Here is a 13630-nt window from a genome sequence, read left to right as displayed (position 1 = left end):
CAATCCACTGTCGATCCAGGCAATCCTCCATGCTAATGACAGATCTCAACCAAGAAACCACATGCATATGCCATGCATGCCAAAACTACTGAAGAAATCATACATGCAACTCGGTACCTGCAAGAAAATCTAATGTAGCTATTGATGTCGATGCCTTCTTGTGCTTTCTTACTCTTCCTTTACCTTCTTACTCCAAAAATCCAAGTATGCCACACCCTCCAAGACTGCTCCAAGAAAGCTCTAAGTATCCAAGAGTATGAGAGAGAGCTCCAACACTGAACTGAAAAAAGTTACGAACTGATCCTCAGAATCCTTTTTATGAATGAGGCCTCTATTCTCTTCATTTTCCATTATTTTCCTTCATTTCCCTCCTCACATGCAACCTATGACCTTTCACCTCCTTTTTCTCCTAATTTCAATTATTTTCATAAATAAATGTACCAAAATGCCTTTTAATGCCTTATTCATTTCCTTTTTCGATTTCCTTAGCCATAAACAACCAAATGAATACCCCTAGGATGTCTTGCCCAATATCATATTGGAACAAATGTCCCAGTCATCCACAGTTATTGTTTTTAACATTTTTTACATGGAATTTTCACTAGAGTTGTTACAGAACCCTCCCCTTCGGGGGAGCACCATCCTCGGTGTTCAATGACACCTATAACCAACAAGACTGCTAAAACCAAAACATACTTCCCATGGAGCTTTATAACATAGCTCATTTTAGTATTTACAATGACCGCTGCTGAAACTGACAAACATACCATTTACTGAAACTTTATAATACAACTCATTACGATATTTACAATTATCATCTTGTTGAGTGCCAATCCATATGACATCATAACATCATGATAACATAACCACATGATAGCATAATAACATAATACCCATACCACATAGTGGAGCTTTATAACATAGCTCGTTATGGTGTTTACATCCATACACTGGTGTACATATAAAAAAACCATCAAAATTATATATACCAAACACATATATCAAACATATACCAACATCATATCTAATCATATATATCAAAACATCATCGATCACCATAAAGCATATATCGATCACCATAAAGCATATACTAAACCAACATAAAACAAATACTAGATCACCATGAAGCATATACCAAGCCATCATAAGCAAATACTAAACCACCATAAAGCAACTACTAAACCACCATATCAAGCTGCTTTGCCTCAACAGACAAACAAGGAACGATACATAACCCACATATGATCCGCCATCTCCCATGTAGCTTCACCAGGACCAAAGTTCTTCCATTGCACTTTAAATTGCTCTATTGCTCGGTTCTGGAGCATTAGCACCTTTTTCTGCAATATAAAATGAGGCTCTGACTGGAATTCTCCATTTGGTTCCACCTGCGAGACAGACCAATCAATCACATGATCAACATCTTTAACATACTTCTTAAGGAATGAGACATGGAAAACATCGTGGACTTTCACTATCGGGAGCAGTGCAAGTCGATAGGATACTGGCCCAATCCTCTCAATGATATTGAAAGGTCCGCAAAACTGTGGTGCCAACTTGGCACATGAGCCAATACAAAAGGAGCTCTTCTTCGGTTTGAAGCGCAAGTACACTTGTTCCCCATCCTGGAACTCCTTGAACAACCTATTCCTGTTTTCATAACTCTTTTGCCTATCATGTGATGCCTTGAGATTCTTCTTGATCACCTGCATCTCTTGTTCCATGTCTGCCAACATATATGGTCCAATCAATACTCTACTAACCGGATCAGTCCAACTAATGGGAGTGTTACAACTCAGCCCATACAATGCCTCAAAAGGACTCATCCTCAGTGACTCCTCATAACCGTTGTTGTATGCAAACTCGACCAAAGGGAGATACTCTTTCCATCTGCGTTGCTGATGCATCACATACATCCTCAACATGTCCTCTAATATCCTTTTCACCCTCTCTATCTGTCCATCCATCCGCGGATGATAAGATGTGTTGAAGGCCAACTCCGTGCCCAAACATGCAAATAAATCATTCCAAAACTTGGAAGTGAACTTCGCATCCTTGTTTGACACAATATTCTTTGGAACCCCATCTAGTCTAACCACGTCTCGGATGAATACTTGTGCCACATAACTAGCTGAGAATGTAGACTTTATCGGAATAAAGTGTTCAACCTTTGTTAACCTGTCCACAATGACCATGATGGAATCATGTTACTTCATTGCCTTCGACAACTCTGTTATGATGTCCATGGAAATGAACTCCCATTTCCACTCCGGAAACGCGATCAGTTGTAGCAGTCCACCTGGATGTTTGCAGTCTTCCTTCACTCGCTGACAATCAAAACATCTACCCACAAACTTTGCTACATCCCTCTTCAGATTCGGCTAATAGTAATATCTCTTCATCGTTGTGAGTGTCTTTTGATAACCTCGGTGACCTGAATACGGTTTCGCATGAAACTCCATCAAGATCACCTTCTTGAGGTCACTGTCATCTGACACATATATCCTGTCTCGGAACCTGATGCAGGAGCATTCAACCCAAGAGAAAATCATTGTAATTAAGTAGACATAGGGGGTCATGTATTTTAAGGAAGTTGGATTCCTAAGTGATGAATTAATGTAATATTAGGCTTTTGAGTGCATAGAATAGGAATTAAATTATATAATGTGAGGATGTTGTAAATGCTCTCAAATAAATGAGAACATGAGTGGATAATAAAGACAAAAGAGTTAAAAGTCAATTAGGACTCTTAAACAGTTCCATGATTTGAGGAACTAGAGAGAGCACTTAGGAATTAAGTAGAAGTGGACATAGAGGATTTAAGAATCAGTTCAGTAGATTTAGGAGGGGAACCAGAATTAGTTCAATAGAGCTTTCTGCTAAAAATGTAATCCTACGTGCAGAGCAGCGGAAGGAGGCCACGATATTGAAGAATAGGCCTGTGAGAGACAGAGAAGTCTCGATTGTAATTATTTGTTCATATTTATATATATATATAGAGGTTCATTTAGGAACTGTGTAAGTGTGTGAATGAATATCGAATGATTGAATTACATGTAAACTATGAATTCGTAGGTTCTGTGATAGGGTTGCAAGCAGAATTCTGAAGGACGCGCAGAAGAGCAGAGCGATTCAGAGGAATCATAAAGGGATCTTAGAATCTAACTGAAGAAACAGAGTGAAGCTCTAGAGAGGTAGCAAAGTAAGAATTCAATGAGGAATTAAGCTTAGAGAAGTTGAGTAGCGGAAGTGGAAGACTAGAACCTTTTGAAGAACCAAGCCACAGAGAAAAAGTGAAGAAAATGCGTAAAAACCAAGTAAAAATTGGACGAATGGAGAAGTGAATTATTGGCGCACAACAGCTGTTGGATCTTTAAGATCAACGGCCAGGATTAAGTCGCATTGGTGAAATCCTTTTGGAGACATCAAAATCGAACCTTGGAAAGTTGCGAAGAGCGATTGTGATGTTCCGATGAAGTGTGGACCGTTGGATCATATAGTCAATCAACGACGGAGATATGTTCGCTAATCGCAATCGGAGGGGTTAAGGGTTGGCAGTTATTGGAATGTCGATGTGCCGATATGCGATTACGTGATATCGTTGATCAGAGATCGGAGGTATCTGCGTTTTGGAGATTGGAGGAGCGTTGCGATAAGGCCTTGAAGTGAGAGTCGGACCTAGCAATATTTATATATGCGGGTTTATAAGATTTGAGATTCAGCTTTGTGTTCCGGCGGGGTTTTCCTTTGTTTTCCATTGTTTTCCTGTGTATTTCGGAAGTGTGTATTAATGCGACCAGCGGAGGAGCCGATAGCCGATTACGAGAAAGGTGAAACCTCGAAAAATGTGTGGAGTACGTACCAAGGCGAAAAAAGGTAAGTTTATGAATGTTTTGTGGTTATTTCCTTTGTAAAGGGTTATAAAGGGAAATAGCACCGATGAGAAGGTTTATACGTTAAAACATATTTAACCAACGTTAAGAGAGGGAAAAGGTTGCATATGTGTGGTATAAGGGTTAATGAAGGTTATGAAGGGTTTTAAAGTCCCAATAGGAAGGATTTAACAAAAGGCTTTAATAAAGTCTTATATGAAGGCTCGAGGGTTGATAATAGTCCCGATAAGTATATATGGGCTAGGGGTTAGCTTATGTTGGGTTTTTATAAATCATTCCACATAGGAATGGATTAATGGGGTCTTAACCATTAGAGGTTGTAGATTTGACTCCTTAGAGAGTTAAATACTTGAGACAAATGTGTTTATGCATTTTACATGCATACTATGAGGGTAAGCGGGGGGTCCCTGCATCATTTGTGGTATCAGAGCAGAATTGTAATCAGAGCGGGGACAAATTTACTATGGAAAGGAGTTTTCACACATAAGAAGGTAATGTGCATAAGCTAAGTGAATGAATGGTACAGACTATAACAGAAGATTGTAAGGGTAACTTTTGAAGCTCCTGAGAGATTGTAGTAGTTCCAGCAGAGGCTTGGAGTAGACAGGAACAGAGGATTCCTTGAAGAAAAGTGAGAGCAAGATTGCTTAGTACAAGTTCTGAAGGAAAGAGGACTTGGAGATCAAACAGAGGACAATCCATTCAAAGTGCAGAAGAATGGGAGAATAAAATCATACATAGATCTTGGAGGTAAGATAATGTGTTTTGCTTGAAATTGAAATTGGAGATTTTGGTTGCAGATGAAGCATCTCAGCAAAGGACAGCAAGAGAAGCTGTGAGAGGAGAACCAGATGTGTTCTTGAAGACAGAGTGATCAGGTGATCATGTCCTAAGTGGAAAAAATGCTCAAATTTTGAATTGCTCATAATTGGTTGAAAGTAGAACGACAGGATAGGCCTCATCGAAATGATGCTGTAGCTATGAATGGCACTCAAATCCGACACTGTATGTGAAATTTATTCAAGTTTGAAGTTTACAATTTCCTTCAAAAAGTCCAGTTTGACTTGGGTTGACTTGAAATAAAAAAATATTAAAAAAAATATTCTGGGAATATTCCTCAGAATATTATAGGAATATTCCCCAAAATATTCCCTGTTGACCAATCTGGAGCTGACACGTAGCTTGCTCGGAGGTCACCATGTGGCCCAAAGGCTACAAAGTTTATGGTGTAAAATTTTTGGCACTTCGCAGGAATCGACCTCGGTTTGGGTGGTCGCCAGCCCACAGGCCCGAACGACCCGCCTATGCTGTGGTTCTTAACAACCTAAGGACTTAATGCATATTTAAAGTTTGTTTTAAAGGAGTTTAGGCGCAGAAAGGGCCCAGCCCCTAAGGGCCAGCCCCCTAACCATATGACCAAGGCTCGAAAACCGCAAGCTAAACCGGTGGATAAACTTCAAACCTGGCTGTTAAGGTCAATTATGTGTTCACATGCACCATTACTGCTAGCAGTTATGGTCAGCTGGCGGTTAGTTTGGCGGAGTCCGCCATTTTAGGCGCGGTTGCCAAAAATAGCGGGGTTAACTCCAGTTAATCCAAATTTAGTGGATTTTTTTTTTGATTTTGGGTATTCTGAGCATTCCAGAGCCAATGGTACATGTTTCAAAGCCAACAGAGCTCATATTCAGGTGTTTTTTCAGCACAAAATCTTGGAGAGCCATCAGGGGCTAGGGAGTGTTGGAGCTGTATTGGGCTATGGTTAACCATTGGAGGTGAAACAAAATCCATTCTTGACTGTTTTCTGTGTTCTGAACTCATTTTCATAGCTTATTTTGCCTGTTTAGGCTTTCTTATCACTGTATAACCAATTTGAGCATCTAATAAGAGCAAGGACATGCCCATTTGGGGGCCTTGGACCCGACAGATGTAGCCCAGGAGGGGTGAACTGCCTTATCAGCTACTGTGTTATATTATGTGATTTTATCTTGCTGTGTTTTTCAGATTTGATATGCTAAACAGTAAAATGAAATAACACTCCTTCACACATAAGACTAAGAAATTTACCAAAAACACTTTGTTTCAATTGCAAGACATCAGTAACAATTTGCACATATAATTTAATGGAAATGAATACCTTGAACAACAAAAACAAGTAGTTTCATTATCCGATTAGATGGTATCAGAGCTTAAGTTTTGAGTATTAGTTTTGTGCAAAGATATTTCTGACTGTTTTGCAAGTTTTAATGCTTACCATGCTTAAGCTTCAAAGAGGGAAAGGACTATTGGTTAGAGCACAAGATAATCCTCAACCAAGGAAAGCTAGGGTGCCATTATCTCCACCTTTTGATTCACCCTCAATAGCCTTAGAAGAGGCTTCAAGTATGTCTGAAAGGGGAGGAGAAGTTCCTGAAGACATGGATCCAAGAGAAGAAGAACGAGTATTCAGAAAAGCTTTTTTGGACATGACTGAGATGGTAAGAATATTATACCAGGAAAGGAATGATAGGTTGGTTGGAGAAGGGTCTAAACATCAGAAAGAAGGAGAGGGCTCTTCAGGAGGAAAGAAAGGTGATGATAATTCAAAGAAAGGACATGGAGGAAATGGTGATCCACCATCTCCATCATCATCCTCTTCCTCTACATTGTCATCCTCTACCTCGGTAAATCAACCTCATAAGCCTAAATCTTCTGGAAAAAGTCCATTTTTAAAGCTAGATGTTAAATTTGAATTACCCATGTTTAACGGTGAAGTCAATGCAGAGAAACTTGACAACTGGATAAGACAGTTGGAAGTTTATTTAAGGATTTAGAACTTACATGATGATGACACCAAGATTCAGTTAGCCTCATTAAGGATGGAAGGAGTAGCATTGGTATGGTGGGAAGCCAAGACCAAGGATGAAATTCAAAAACCTGGTAAGCTTCCTTTTTCATGGGCTGAATTTATTTCCGCAATTAAGAAGCAATTTTATCCTCTTGCTCATTTACAAAAGGCTATAATGAATTGGCAAAGTTTTAGACAACTTAAAGGACAAAGTATTCAAGAATACACTCAAGAGTTTAGGAGAAGAGCACTGTTGTTAGGAGTAGACTTACAAAGTCAAGATACTTTGTTGAAATATATAGGTGGTTTACATAATTACCTTGTACATACTATCCTTATGTTCAATCCTACTAGTCTAGACGAAGTTTGTGTACAAGCTACGCATTTAGAGACTAGAGAGAAAAAAACTTTTGATGGAAATGAGGATAGTGATTTTAAAGTCAAAGGAAGAAAAAGGATTTCAAACTCTAGAAAGGAAAAAGGGAAATATATTGCAAGAACTGTTCAAAAACAAGCCACGATGAAGACCACTGTTGGAAGCTTCATCCGGAGCTGAAACCAGAGAAATATAAAACCAAATACAAAACCAAAGAAAACGGAAAAACTGTAGCCACTGTTGAACATGACTTAGCGTCTGAATCAGGTGATGAGACAAAAAGTATCACCATGGTATTAAAGAACATAAAGGGGAAAGAGATTGTACAAGAAACAAATCCTAGTTCTAGCACATTAACCTGACACAAAGAAAATCAAAATGAAAAGAGGAGGATAGAGCTATTTCATGTGAGGATAATCTCAAACCACACAAAGATAGACACACTTTTTGATAGTGGGTCTCAAGCTAATCTCATCTCAAAAGACTTGGTCAAATAGCTGAAACTTGAGACAATTCCACATCCAAAGCCTTGTCCACTTGTGTGGATATGCAAGGATGCAAACTTACAAGTCTCAAAGAACTGCATCTTGCGCTTCGCCATAACAACTCATTATGTTGATTGGGTTGAACTGGATGTAGTACCGTTTGACATTACAAGTGTTGTGTTTGGTAGTCCATATTTATTTGACCGAAAGGAAATCTTCCATTGCTGTGAGAATAAGTATCAATTGTTCAAGGATGGAAAAGAGTACATTGTGAGAGCACAAAAGAAGAAGCTAGAATCTTCTTTAGTCCATGCAGGGCAATTGAAAAGGCTAGTTAATGCAAGTCAAAATCTGACTTTGTTGATGGTTAAACAAAAAGATTTTGTACAATTTCCTTTTCATATTATTGTTGATATAAATGATGATATGTTTCAGTCTGATAATAGTTCGTCTTTGAAAGAAGATGACAAAAGGTTGCACAAGATACCTTTGGTGTTGATCGGTACAAAGAACGAAGTGTCAGTGCAAAGGGGTGCAAGATTCCATGAGAAGGAAATGCATGCAAGCAAAGAGGGCACACAGTTTAGCATGGGTCAATGTTGGTTTCAGAATGGCAGATTGGTATGGTGAGAAAAATTTGTTGGGATTCGACACAAGTACAGGGCTCATTCAGCAAAAATTCGCCATGTGAACAGTTGGCAAGGTGAACTTTATTTAAGTCTTCTTTGAAGTTTAACCATTTTAGAAACAATATTCTTTCTGCAAAATATAGTTGTTGTTTTGCAATTTCAAGAATTTGCATCATGACTCAGTCAATTTTAGCAATGGTCCATCAGTGAATTCTAGGGAATATTTATCTTTTGATGAGAAGCTCAATTTGATGAAGTCGGGAAGATTTCAGTTATTCAAGGTTGGAAGAGTGGAGAATCAGTCTCCTTGTCTCCATTTTCAGTAATCAGAGAGCTTTTGGGGTCCAAAAGCTTCCCATTTGGGAGGTGTGTTTAGGTGATCATGTCCTAAGTGGAAAAAATGCTCAAATTTTGAATTGCTCAGAATTGGTTAAAACTAGAACGACAGGATAGGCCTCGTCGAAACGATCCTGTATCTGTGAACGACACTCAAATCTGACATTGTATGTGAAAGTTTGAAGTTTACAATTTCCTTCAAAAAGTCCAGTTTGACTTGGGTTGACTTGAAAAATATATATATATATATATATTTCGAGAATATTCCTCAAAATATTCTAGGAATATTCCCCAAATATTCCTTGTTGACCAATCTGGAGTTGACACATGGCTTGCCCGCAGGCCACCACGTGGCGCCAAGTTTACAAAGTTTATGGTGTAAAAATTTTGGCACTTTGCAAGAATCGACCTCGGGTCGGGTGGCCGCCAGCCCACAGGCCCGACCGGTACGCTGTGGTTCTTAACAACCTAAGGACTTAATGCATATTTAAAGTTTGTTTTAAAGGAGTTTGGGCGCAGAAAGGGGCCAGCCCCCTAACCATATGACCAAGGCTCGAAAACCACAGGCTAAACTGGCAGATAAACTTCAAACCTGACGGTTAAGGTCACTTACGTGTTCACATGCACCATTATCACCGGCAATGACGGTCAGTTGGCGGTTAGTTTGGCGGAGTTCGCCATTTTAGGTGCGGTTGCCAAAAATAGCGGGGTTAACTCCAGTTAATCCAAATTTAGTGGAATTTGTGTGTGTGTGTGTGTGTGTGTGTTTTGGGTATTTTGAGCATTCCAAAGCCAATGGTACAAGTTTCAGAGCCAACAGAGCTCATCTTTAGGTGTTTTTTCAGCAAAGAAGCTTGGACAACCATCAGGGCCTAGGGAGTGTTGGAGCTGTATTGGGCTATGTTAACCATTGGAGGTGAAACAAAAGTCATTCTTAACTGTTTTCTATGTTCTAAACTCATTTTCACAGCTTATTTTTCCTGTTTAGGCTTTCTTATCAGTGTGTAACCAATTTGAGCATCTAATAAGAGCAAGGACATGCCCATTTGGGGGCCTTGGACCTGGAAGATGTAGCCCAGAAGGGGTGAACTGCCTTATCAACTGCTGTGTTCTATTATGTGATTTTATCTTGCTGTGTTTTTCAGATTTGATATGCTAAACAGTAAAATGAAATAACACTCCTTCACACATAAGACTAAGAAATTTACCAAAAACACTTTGTTTCAATTGCAATACATCAGTAACAGTTTGCACATATAATTTAATGGAAATGAATACCTTGAACAACATAAACAAGTAGTTTCATTATTAGATCACAGAGTAAGGAAAACACTCTGAAGAAGAAGTGGCAGTGAACCTAAAGAATCCAACAAGAGGTTAGACAGTGAGAGGACAAATGAAGTGTTCTCAAGAGAGAGTGAAAGATTGCAGAAGCCTAGAAGGAGCAAAGGTGTTGCTCAAGAGGAGGTTCCAAATAGAGGACCCATGCTCACCAAAAGACTGAGTGAGGAGAGCTTAGTGAGGTAATATTGCAGCGAGGAGGACTAGCTGTTGCTAAGGCTTGTTACAAATGAGTGAGGAGCTCATGAAGAAAGAGGAGAAGATGATGACTACTGATAGTCATAGTAGAGGTTCAGAGAGAAGCCACAACAGAATATATGAGAAGAAGAATGCAAAAGCAGATGGCAAGAGACTGAACCAAGAGGAGATTGACAAGGAGTTGGCTGAGATAAGAAAATAACTTGGTGTGTTTACAATGTGGCTAGAAGAAAACCAGAGAAAAGGTTGGGTATTAAGGAAGAACCCAGTGGAGTGGCATGAGATGCAGAGAAGGCTACAACAAAAGCAAGTAAAGTGGTTGAGGGAAAAACTCAAGGAAGTTGAGTTGGAAATGGAAGATTCCATTTGTGAACCAGAATAGGGAGAAATTATGGGAGAAAGTGAAGACTACACTGAAGATAAAGAATGGAGATCAAGTGAAGATCTCATGGACTATTGGGATAGTTCAAAACAACATGAGGAGATGCTGACTGAAGATGAAGAGTTGATGTATAAGGCCATCAAGCCTTGTGTTTTTGAACCTAATAGTTTTGGTGTGCTTGAAGTATGCATAGGAGAGGATAGACAGTATTGTAAAGCTGTCGAAAGCATGTAGGAGTATCTTACATAAGATGAATACTCTGAAGTGAAGCTAAATAGAGCTCTTAAATTGAAGTATGAGGAGCAATGTGTTTTAGGGGATAAAAGGTACTCTAGAGTAGCAGAGTATGATGAAGAAGATCTCTCAAATGAGGAAAGTATTGAGTTGTTACAGCAGAAAGAACTCATTGACAAATTAATAATTGGAGCTCTTACAAGACAAGAACCATTCCTTGTGAAGGAAGGAGATGAAGTTGAGCCTAAGGAGCTGAATCACGTAGAAGACTCAGAGCAGCAAGGAAATGTGATGACTGAAGAGTCGAGTAAGACCACCAGGTCTTATGATTTTAAAATTAATAATTTGTGGATGATTGCAGGTACATCACAGGAGAATGAACAAACTTTAGAGTTTGTCAGAGAGAAGGAGCAGAATCTGAAATCTGTTCAGATCAAGACTGAGATGGCAAGATCTCAGAACCAGAAGGAGACAGAAGAGTCACCTGGGAGTAGGCAACAGAATGTTAGAGTTGTCATAGAAGAGAAAGATGGCAGTCTTATTCCAATGAAGACTGAAGAAATGTTGTCCCAAAGAAATGATCCAATGAATGTCATTGGGGAAGGACAGAGATTGTTTGAAGATGATATGGAGGTTCTTAAAGAACAAGAGGGTAAGGATGAAAGGGAGGCAATAAGAATCAAACAATTTCAAAGAAGAGTTAACCAGCAGCAGGCTAAGGAAGAAGAAGTTCACTACTGTGAACAAGAGCAGGAAGACATCATTAGAGCAGATGACATGGAGGAGAGACTAGTTGACAGTCTCATGAGTTCTTTTGAGAATTAAAAACAACATATTGATGTGCTAACAAAGGAGAAAGAAACAAAGCAACAAACTGAATTGTTGCCAAAGGAAAATAAGGCATTGAACCCTTATGTTTTTTATTTTAACAAATGTTTTGTGAATGCAGGTTTAGTTGCAGATGCTGGAGGAAATTTGGCACAGATGAGCAACCAAATAAAGATAAAAGAAGAATATTCTGTGGAAGAATTTAATCCATGGAATAGAAATGCTCAATTACTGGAGAGAATGCCGAAAAGTCATAATCCAATGCAAAAATTAGATGTTGCAGAGGGAGATATCCTTAAAGATATCCAGGAAGTTTGGGTGGAAGCAATGTCTACAGTGGTACCTAGAGTAGTAACTACAACAATGTCTACAACAATATCTAGGGTAGAAAAAGTTGGAGCAAGAGAAAAAGTAGAAGAAAAAGTAAACCAACAACTACAAAGTGAAAATAACCAACAACAATTTGAGGAGTTAGTAGACAGCAGCAACAACTTGAAGCAAAGAGAAAGAGGTAACAGTGAATGGCAGAATATGCACCAGCCCAAAGAGATATTAGAGATGGAGATTGAAGAGTTATGGCAGTTAACGATGAACCAGTCCATATGGAGGAAAATGATAGCAGCAGGAAGGATGATCAATAAGAACTTGAACCTGATTGACAAGGAAAGGAAGATGAAACAGAAGACAACATACATGCAACAACAACAAAGGAGCAAATCATTTGAGAAATTACAAAACAAAGTATGGGATCCAAGAAGACAAAGATCATAAGACACATGATCAGGAGATCATGAATATTTTATACTTTGGGAGTCTAATGCAGGAGCATTCAACCCAAGAGAAAACCATTGTAATCAAGTAGAAATAGGGGGTCATGTATTTTAAGTAAGTTGGATTCCTAAGTGATGAATTAATGTAATATTAGGATTTTGAGTGCATAAAATAGGAATTAAATTAGATAATGTGAGGATGTTGTAAATTCTCTCAAATAAATGAGAACATGAGTGGATAATAAAGACAAAAGAGTTAAAAGTCAATTAGGACTCTTAAAACAGTTCCATGATTCGAGGAACTAGAGAGAGCACTTAGGAATTAATTGAAATAGAAGTGGACATAGAGGATTTAGGAATTAGTTCAGTAGAGTTAGGAGGGGAACCAGAATTAGTTCAACAAAGCTTTCTGGTATAAATGTAAGCCTATGCGCAGAGCAGCGGAAGGAGGCCACGATATTGAAGAACAGGCCTGTGAGAGACAGAGAAGTCTCGATTGTAATTAGTTGTTCATATTTATATATATAGAGGTTCATTCGGGAACTGTGTAAGTGTGTGAATGAATATCGAATGATTGAATTACATGTAAACTATGAATTCGTAGGTTTTGTGATAGGGTTGCAGGCAAAATTCTGAAGGACGCGCAGAGGAGCAGAACGATTCAGAGGAATCATAAAGGGATCTTAGAATCCAACTGAAGAAACAGAGTGAAGCTCTAGAGAGGTAGCGAAGTAAGAATTCACTAAGGAGTTAAGCTCAGAGAAGTTGAGTAGCAGAAGCGGAAGACCAGAACCTTTTGAAGAACTGAACCACAGAGAAAAATTGAAGAAAACGCGTAAAAACCAAGTAAAAAGGGATGAACGGAGAAGTGAAGTATCGACACACAGCAGCCGTTGGATCTTTAAGATCAACGGCCAGGATTAAGTCGCATCGGTGAAATCCTTTTGGAGACATCGGAATCGGACCTTGGAAAGTTGCGAAGAGCGATTGTGATGTTCCGATGAAGTGTGGACCATTGGATCATATAGTCGATCAATGACGGAGATCTGATTGCTAATCGTAATCGGAGGGGTTAAGGGTTGGAGGTTAATGGAATGCCGATGTGCTGATATGTGATTACGCGATATCACTGATCAGAGATCGGAGGTATCGGCGTTTTGGAGATCGGAGGAGCATTGCGATAAGGCCTTGAAGTGAGAGTCGGACCTGACGATATTTATATATGCAGGTTTATAAGATTTGAGATTCGACTTTATGTTCCGGTGGGGTTTTCCTTTGTTTTCCGTTGTTTTCCTGTGTATTCCGAAAAGTGATATGATGACATATCAGGAAGG

Source organism: Pinus tabuliformis, chromosome 2_1, assembly GCF_031772625.1.
Source record: "Pinus tabuliformis cultivar Carrire ecotype Pingquan chromosome 2_1, CPIR1, whole genome shotgun sequence".
Classification (NCBI taxonomy): Eukaryota; Viridiplantae; Streptophyta; class Pinopsida; order Pinales; family Pinaceae; genus Pinus; species Pinus tabuliformis.
Note: the sequence above shows the minus strand (reverse complement) of the source record.